A 9,012-nucleotide genomic window follows, 5' to 3' on the forward strand; every position below is an offset into this window, starting at 1 on the left:
TTCCGGACCTGAGGTGGGGCGCACAGGACAGTTCGCGCTATAGGCACCCTGCAATCGTCGGGCGGTGCCTCCGTGGAGCTGACATGCGCGCCACCAACGGCGGCGGCACCAAACACTCAGGCGCTCTGTGAAGTGCTGTGGCCGTGCCAGCATTCATTTGTGGTATGCGGGCAGCTGTCATTTAACGATTCTAAACGGTGCGCGGCTCTTAGTTTTTCCGTGCACGTCATTCTGGTGCGATTTTCTTTACCAGTAGTTCGGCTGCATCGAGTGAAAGGCGACAAGCAACCGCGATGTCGCAGGTGCTGCATTGCGGCTTCAAGTCGGTCGACGGCCTCGACCGATACTTTCGGCCGTCGATACTGCGAAAAGGACGCCGCCTGTACGACAACAAGCATGTGTACGGGGTCCAGGAAGTGGACGGCACAGAACTTTCAGCGAGATGCCTTTCCCAACAGGGCAAACACGTCTACGACATTGGTTTGAATGTAAGTAAACAAACCAACGTTGCCTAGCACATGTACGCATGGGAGATGAGTCTGAATTTCAACAAAGCTCGAGAAAAGTATTTTGTTACGACAATGCTTGCCTTTATTTGGGTTCGCCTTGTGCCTGAGGTATCCTTTCGCCCGATTTAAATTCGCAGCTGACGGTGCAGCCTCGGACAATTGAAAGCGGCCAGTGCAGCTGTCGCTACGGCAGTGCGGGCAACTGTAAGCACTGTGCCGCAGTTGCTTTCTTTTTGAATAACTTCGACCATGCATCATGCACGAGCCAGCCTCAGGCTTGGGGAAAACCTGCAGGGAAGCCGCTGCTGAACGATAAGGCCAGCATTGAAGAACTTTTCGGAGCTATGATGCACTTTGTTTTGTTACATAGATGCTTTCGGGTGCAAAATTGCTTGCATGTGTCCTACTCGTAAGCGTTAGCTATCCCGTATTTCGTTTTTTTATCGAGTTTCTAGCTATCACTATTGATGTGGTTCTGTGATCAGCACACTGATTAGCCCTTACATTTTGCCTAATATGCAGTGAATTTCGTCATTCTTCCTCCGAGACTACAACAGCCCCTTTGTAGGGAACAGAAAACCGGCAGAGCTGTATCCATTTTACGTCCTGGAGTACTTTTCGGGCATTGTTTGCCCATTCACGGAAACACTAGCTGAAATGACCAAGACAGAGGAGGAGGTAGCCTCCATGGAAGCAGAAAAAAAAAGCCAGGCAGTTGTTGCAGCTGCAAAAATTAAAGCAGCTGCTTCCGACCCCTTGCAAGGCCTTACATGAGCTGCAGGTGTTGGGCATGTATCCCAGGCAATCTGTTAAGCCAAAAGATCACACAGAGGGGATTTCGCAGCAGCAGAAAGTTTTTTACGATGCAACTGCTGCCTGCGCATCACTATCTGACCTGTGTGTGGGGATTATGGGCCAGTCAAGCTGTGTAAGGTATGAAAACGGTGACAGCAGACATAATTGTTTATTTATGAATTAGGGACATTAGCACTGCGTGTTTCTGACTTCAGGTATGTGCATTCTAATTTAGGTGGCGGAAAGAAATAAAGTTCCGCATCAGCAGTACCACTACTCACAGGATATTACGGGCTCGTAAAAGTCCAGAAGAAGTTGAGAGTCATCCTGCACACAAGGGCATTTTCCTCTGATGGTACAACGTATGGTATGTGTACAGTTGTAATTTTTTTATTGTGGAATACGCAGTACAAAATTGGGACAAGCCATGCACATACAATAGTTCCTACCTGCTATGATTTTTCTTTTCAATGTTGCATATTTAAGGGCTGACAATGATAGGGCTTGAAAACAAGTTTTATTTCCCGTACTCAACCACAGGACTTCGCACAGAACCCCTGGCTGGGATGGAGTTTGAGCGTCACCAAGGTGTTAAAGTTGTGGAGGTGAGTGTATGCTTTGTCTAGCCCTCACAGTAGTTAATGCTTCAGAAAAAATAATAACAGCCAAAGCAAAGAAAAAATGGTAAAAAAACTGAATAGTGACAGCACTTTGTTTTATGATGGTCATTGATTTTAAAAATGGCTTGGTTCATGTCACTGGAATATAACACTTTGTGGAACTGCTTTGAATTAGGCTTGCTCATGCATTGATCTTTGCAGGGATTAAAAACATGGGTATTTTTATGGGAGTGTTTTAGAAGCCGCATATTGCTTGGTCCCCTGTTATGCCTTACTGCAACAATTTCCAACTATTTCAGATGGGTCTGCTCATCCACCCATACCAGCCTTGGCTGTGCGGCAGCCCAGACGGCATATTTTGCTTGGCCGGGGAAACGTACCTCCTGGAGATATCCTTTTGCATATTTCCTTTTAAGATATTTTCTTTGCATATTTCCTTTTAAGATAAGATATCCTTTTGCATATCCTTATGCATATCATAATCTTTTGCATATTTCTATGTCTCTGCCACTAAGAAAGAAACTACCAACAAAAAACATATAACTGATAACAAAAGAGGGAACTATGAAGCTATAAATGATGAACTATGCAGTTTCTACGAACAATTCAAAGACTCACATTTAACCCGCACCGTAAACGCGAACTGGGAACTGTGTAAAAATGAGCTTCTTAAATTGCAAAACAAATACATTCCGACGCTAACCCATCTGATTCAAAGAACCAGTCGTTTAACCGACACCTCAAACAATTTCTAACGGAAAAAAAGCGTCTTTACAGATCAGCTAATCACAGTAACAAGACAGCCACAAGTCAAAAGTACCTCGCGTGCGCTAAACAGTACGTTAAAGCAATAACGGAAGCAAAGAACAAGTTTTTTCCTGCGATTTACTGTTAATCCTCAAAACAAATCCTAGCAAATTGTGGCGAATACTCTCTCCCAAACCCCGGACTGAGCAACTTGAACTCATTAGCCCTAATGGGGAGCCGATAGGAAGCAATCAATGCGCAACAGTTCTTAACAACTATTTTGCCTCCGTTTTTACATGTAATTCCAACACCATCACAGTACCACGCTCCTTTTCTTCCACCCCGTTTCCCGATATCCAGATCAACCCGGATGGAATATCGAACATGATCCGTAACCTTAAGCTATCATCATCAGGTTGCGACCACATTAGTAGCAAGATTCTAAAAAACACTGAGTATTATTCCAGCCTGATTCTACATCTAATATTCACCCAGTCATTGCGCTCAGGTTGCGTTCCGGACGATTGGAAGGTTGCTCAGATGGTACCATTATTAAATTCGGTATTCGCTGACTAATTACAAACAACCGTCCAATTTTCCCAACCAATTTCCCTAACCTCTAGCTTAATGACCTACCTAGGATCAATTAATTTTTTTTATCCGCACCAACATGGCTTTCGTAAACGGTTCTCATGTCATACCCAGCTCGCCGAATTCATACATGATATACTAGAGGAAATGGACAATAACCATCAAGTAGACGCAATTTTCTTGGATTTTTCTAAAGCATTCGGCAGTGTCAGCCACAACCACCTACTTGATAAGCTATCATCACTAAACATCCCTTCTAACCTGATATTATGGATCGAACACTTCCTAAAAGGACGCACGCAATTCCCTTCCGCTAATGAGCCCAAGTCCTGTCTAACCAGCGTATCGTCCGGTGTCCCGCAGGGAGCAAATCTATTGCCTCTGCTCTTTTTAATTACATAAATGACCTGCCTACTAACATTACAGCAAAACTGAGGCTCTTTGCAGATGACTGTGTATTGTACCAAACCATTCACGCCGCCGATGATCATTGTAACCTGCAATCAAACTTAGACAGCATTTCAATATGGTGTACAAAATGGCACATGACATTAAACCTAAAAAAAATGCAAATCGCTCTCATTTTCTCGGAAACATGCCATATCTCAATACACCTATCACGTCAATAATATACCAATCAGCTCAGTCCTATCATATAAATACCTCCGGGTTCACATGACGTCATCTCTTTCTTCGTCAACGCATACCGACACCATTTTCTCAGAAGCTTCACGCACTTTCAGGTATCTTCGCCGTAACCTTAAACTTGTTTCTCAAGAAATAAAAGGAATAGCCTATCTAACATTCGTAAGGCCGAAACTGGAATATGCATCAGCCATCTGGCATCCATTACAAGCATACCTAGCTGTACAACTTGGATCCATTCAAAACCACGCTGCACACTTTATCACCTCGCAATATTCAAGTCATGTCAGCGTCACTGCCCTTAAAGGGGCCCTGAAAGGTGTTTTGAGCACACTAAATAAACTAGCGCAATCGTTAGATTGGGTCGTCAACGCCATCTGTGCCATTACTCTTTTACGCGCAGCGGAAAGCTCACACTTTTGTTGCAAAGTTTGTCGCTTTTTTCTCACCCTTCCCTTCGTGTTTTTGGACGCCGCCATCTTCACATGTCTACGTCATCGATTCCCAGATGTTCGTCATGAGCTAGACATCCTGCTATTGGGCGACTTTTTCACGCACTTCCGGCAAAGAGATGAGTCTTCTGCTCAGCGTCGGCTCGCCGGCTGATCTTTCAGCGTAGTGCCGGAGAGCTTGGACATTTTATGACCAACGAAACAAGTGTAAAGAAACGCTTAACCGTTTGTATTGAATGCAACACAGCCATAACACGACATGGATATTCTCTTACCTGAGTACGTTCCATATAAAAGCGTTAAAGCCTCGTGGCACTTCTTTCGTGCAATCGCAGCGAACGCCCTGAGCCAGATGCCCTGATTTGACGCACACATTTTATTCAACTTCAAAACAATCGAGAGATGCGTTTCGAACGAACACAACGCCACAACATGCGTTTCAAGTCTGAACCGCGATTGAGAAACGATGGGTTGCCTCCTCCTGCCCGTCGTAAATTCGGCACTCACCTCGCGCGCGGTTTGCGGGGACGAACAGCAAGTCGCTTAACTCTCGCGCACAAGCCGAGATGGCTTTTAGCCACGAACACTGCACATGCCGCATGCGAGGTTGAGTCGTACGTCGCTCGAGAAAGATAATCCAGACCATGGGAAGCACTATCCACCCGCAGAAGCACAACGTCGCATTTCATCGCGAAACAAAGGCGTCCACAACACACACACCATCGCCTCCTGTAATGCCAAACGCATCTCGCACTTCCCATTGGGAGTGAGTGGTACGCCTGCAGTGCCCACATGTCGCGAGGGGGAGCCTCGAGCTAGACCGGGATCACGGAACCGCAACTGACTTCTAGAGTGATTTGTGCCTTGTTGCCAAGGCAACCGATGTTTGAGATTGTCAAAGAAATGGCGCTCGCTCCATCGCTAGAAATCTCAGAGCCGCGGCGGAGCATGTTTTGCCAACGTTGCCGCTCTCCACCACGCGTCGCCCCAAGCTGAACTGGTCACATGATTGAAACGTTTTGTGCACGGGTTCTGTATCAGTTTAAAATGTCTTTTTCACATGCCGCCGGCAGGAATTACCACCGCCGCAAAATAAGACCCGGCATCAGCAGGGCCACATCTGATACGGCGCTTTTTGGATAAACAGTGCGCGGTGCATCAAAGAGAACGAGCGCACGATCCTCCCCGTGCGGCTGCGAGTTCGCCGCCCATAAAAAGTCATGTGCCGCCGATAGCAACTTCAGCAACGTACACCGCGAAAGGGCAAGGCCAGGCCGCCGCACACATGCGGCCAGATTTTTCGTTCGCTTCTCCAGCCGTGAGCGGAGTGCGGGATTCATGGTGTCAACAAAGCTTGCCCGTAACAGACGGCACTCTGAGCAGAGCAATAGCGGAAGTACGTCACCGCTGAGGAGCGCAGCATCATGGGAGGGAAGGCTCTCGCGCCGTCAACAGCGGAGAGTAAGTTGAAAGGAGGAGGAAACGCGGCGCGACGATAATGCGCGGTTTTTGATTTACGATTTCTCAGCTAATACTGATCGCTTTAACAAAATTATTGCGTGAGGATATTGCTAATACATCGCTTTATTTGGTTACATGTACATCCATGCATCGGTGGAAGGTATTTCAGGACCCCTTTAAAGTATCTCTATCCCTTCCGACTCCTGAATCACGCCGCGTTATTGCTCGCCTATGCCTCTTCCATAATTTCTTTTATCGGCCAGAATCAAGACACACGCTACTAAGGACGCCTCACAGAATATCACCCCACTTAAATCACACTTGCCCATTAGCTCCGATAACCGGCGGAACGTCAGCATTTGTTTCGTCATTTTTTCCTAACGCTATTATTCTATGGAACACTTTACGCTTTACCCCCCCGACATCGCCACATGCACCAATACCAAACAATTTAGAAATAAGCTTGAAAAGACGTTCACATGATGCATTAACGATGTAATTCTACTGTTCTGGCTTGATGGCCCAATTGATGCTTCAACTGCTTTTTGTATTTTGAATTCTGTTCTCTGACTTCCCTGCTACCCTTGTACAATTTCGTGTAATTTTTATTTAAGGTATTCTTTGTTTTTTATTTTACGGCTTTCATGTTCACCTTCTTGTTTTTTTTCTGTTCGTTCAATAGTACTCCTGCAAACCCTGTTATCCCCCCCCCCATGTAATGCCTCCGGGCGCTTAAGGGTATAATAAATGAAATGAAATTAAAAAGCGGAAATGGAGATAATTGGTCGTACAGAATTTCGAAAAAAAAAGTGAAGGAGGCTCACACTAACACGTAATACTGGAAGGTAGCAAAGCTGTACGTAACGTTCACGACCATCACCACGTTCTAGATCCCCCATTGCAGCCAAGTTGCTTCTTCTTCGCTGCCACAACGACCTTTACTGCATCATTGTTGCTTTAAGTGTGGGCGTCCTTCATTATGTTAGAAGTGATAATCACGCGAAATCACCTTGGAGGGGCGTACGCTATGATGTGTCGTTCTAGGTCCGAGAAAGTGTATCCACGATTATGGCTATCACTGGAGTATTTCTTATCTCGAGAAAGTGTTGCTATGATTACGGCGAACGCTGGAGTTCTTTTTGTCCAATTTTAGCTAATCCCTTAAGCGGGTATGCTTGGCCTGAGAAACGTGCGCCGGGGATGCTGGGCGGCCGCTCCTAGACACGCACACGTGAACGATACATTTTCTGGATTTTTTTAACTGCCCGGCGGTCGCCGCAACCTTGGCCAATCTCCCAAAGTGGGTATTCTAGGCTTGGCAAACGTGTGCTTGCGACGCTGGGCGGTCGTCGTGAGTCATGCACACACGATTGTTCGGCATTTGCTTTGTTTTTGAACGGCCGGGCGGGTGCTAACGGCCGACTGGAAAAATTAGAATTTAGAATTCTAAACAGCTAAAAATTTGTAAATACCTGCTAAAACCGAAAGAAAACTGAAAAAGAAAAAACGAAAATGGTTAACCGTGTAACGCCGTGCAGTTCCACAAAAATGCAGATTTGGTGGAGGTGACACCTTTGATCTTTGTAATAGCGTAGTTGGAGATACTTGGTCAGACATGACTTTGAAGAATTCAAATAAGAAAAATACAAAAGAACGAGCGAGAATGGTGAACCGTGTATCACCATGCAATTTCACGAAAACTAGGATTTGGTGGTAGTGGCACCTTTAATCGTTATAGCAGCGTATTTAATGGTCGGACAGAATTTTCAAGAAGAAGAAATTGTAAAAATAGAAAAGAAATAGCGAGAATGGTGAACCGTGCAACTCCCTGCATTTACACAAAAATGGAGATTTGGCGGAAGCAACCGCGTAACGCCTTTACACAATATTTCAGATTTGGCGGAAGGAATGCCTGCAATCGTTATATTACCGTAAATGAGATTATTGGTCGGAGAGAACTGAGGAAAACCAAAATATTTGGCTGTAAAGAAGTCTCACTCTACACAAGCGGCATAGAAATGCTAACCAGTAGTAGACGATTCTCTGAATTTCTGCAGAATTTTCAGTTGACCCACTGTATCAACGGTGACCGCGCAGTTATTGAACACACCGAAATGTTCGTCTTCCTCACTAGATTAGCTTGCGACTTGGTCTGAAGAGCAGCACACGTCCTGAACGCGTCGATAGTGTGGTGCCGACACCGCAAGGGGAAGCGTATGTTTTTCTTCCGAGTGCACAAGAACGCCTTTTGGCTAAGCCAACGTTGTCGGGAATTATCAGCAGAAAACGGCTGGAATCGTAGGTCTCTTCGTTAAAAATGACCGCCGTCACCAAAGAAAAGAAATCAAATTCGCTGATACCTTTCCCCTAAATTCTGCGTCAGCGTGCGGTAAAAATATCCGCGGTTGTCCGCCTTAAAAGATTGGATGGCTTAAAATGTTCAATAACGCTATGAGTGTTTGACAAAGTATCCAAAGAAAGAGATAAAAGAAAGGAACAATACACATTAAAACTGTTCGATATTGTGGGAACTTGGAAGGTAAGCTTACCCAATCGAGTGCACGACACAAAACACGGTTGTCCGGAGCGTGTCTACACGAGTAGTAGAAACAAAAAGGGTTTGTAATGTGGGGTTTACATACTAATCAGTTAATTCAGCTTAATAAAACTTCTACGAACGTCTTCTGAAGTAAGGCTTCGGTGTGTCACTCTCCGTAAAAACAATATATTTCCATAATTTCGCATAACAGGCGTTTTACTTTTCGGTTGGGTCGGTAACGGTGGCCTAGAATATTGTAAAACTATTCATCATATGGACAAACAGAACATTGCAGAGGGTAAATCGGAGAAATGAAATGGGTATATTTAGGTTCCAGTAACGTGCATTTGTACGGATAAAAAACACGCTAACTGCGTGAACTCGGCATGACAGTTGTGCAGGAAGGTCAACGACTTGGGATATTTGCTGACGCACTTCACGGATTTCAGCCGCTGCAGAAGACAATGCGGCCTTATGCTCGGCCGACATTTACAAGCGACCTTTCTCCGCTGTTACAACGTTTTCCGAGGCTGTGTACCCAATGTTTTGTTTGCCGTTGGTTTCAGCCAGAAATTCCGAATCCTCCGTAATGGATGCAATGCACCGAGGCTTTTTTGGCCACATTCCAGGTTTATTACTGGATATATTTTTCA

General features: G+C 45.3%; 1 pseudogene; it reads left to right on the forward strand.

Annotated features, from left to right (window-relative positions):
- Positions 1 to 232: 232 nt before the first annotated feature.
- Positions 233 to 4,720, forward strand: LOC144177792 (uncharacterized; annotated as a pseudogene).
- The last annotated feature ends 4,292 nt before the right edge of the window (positions 4,721 to 9,012 follow it).

The sequence above is a fragment of the Haemaphysalis longicornis genome, unplaced genomic scaffold (assembly GCF_048455015.1).
Source record: "Haemaphysalis longicornis isolate Haplotype H1 unplaced genomic scaffold, Haemaphysalis longicornis Haplotype H1 scaffold_31, whole genome shotgun sequence".
Lineage (NCBI taxonomy): Eukaryota > Metazoa > Arthropoda > Arachnida > Ixodida > Ixodidae > Haemaphysalis > Haemaphysalis longicornis.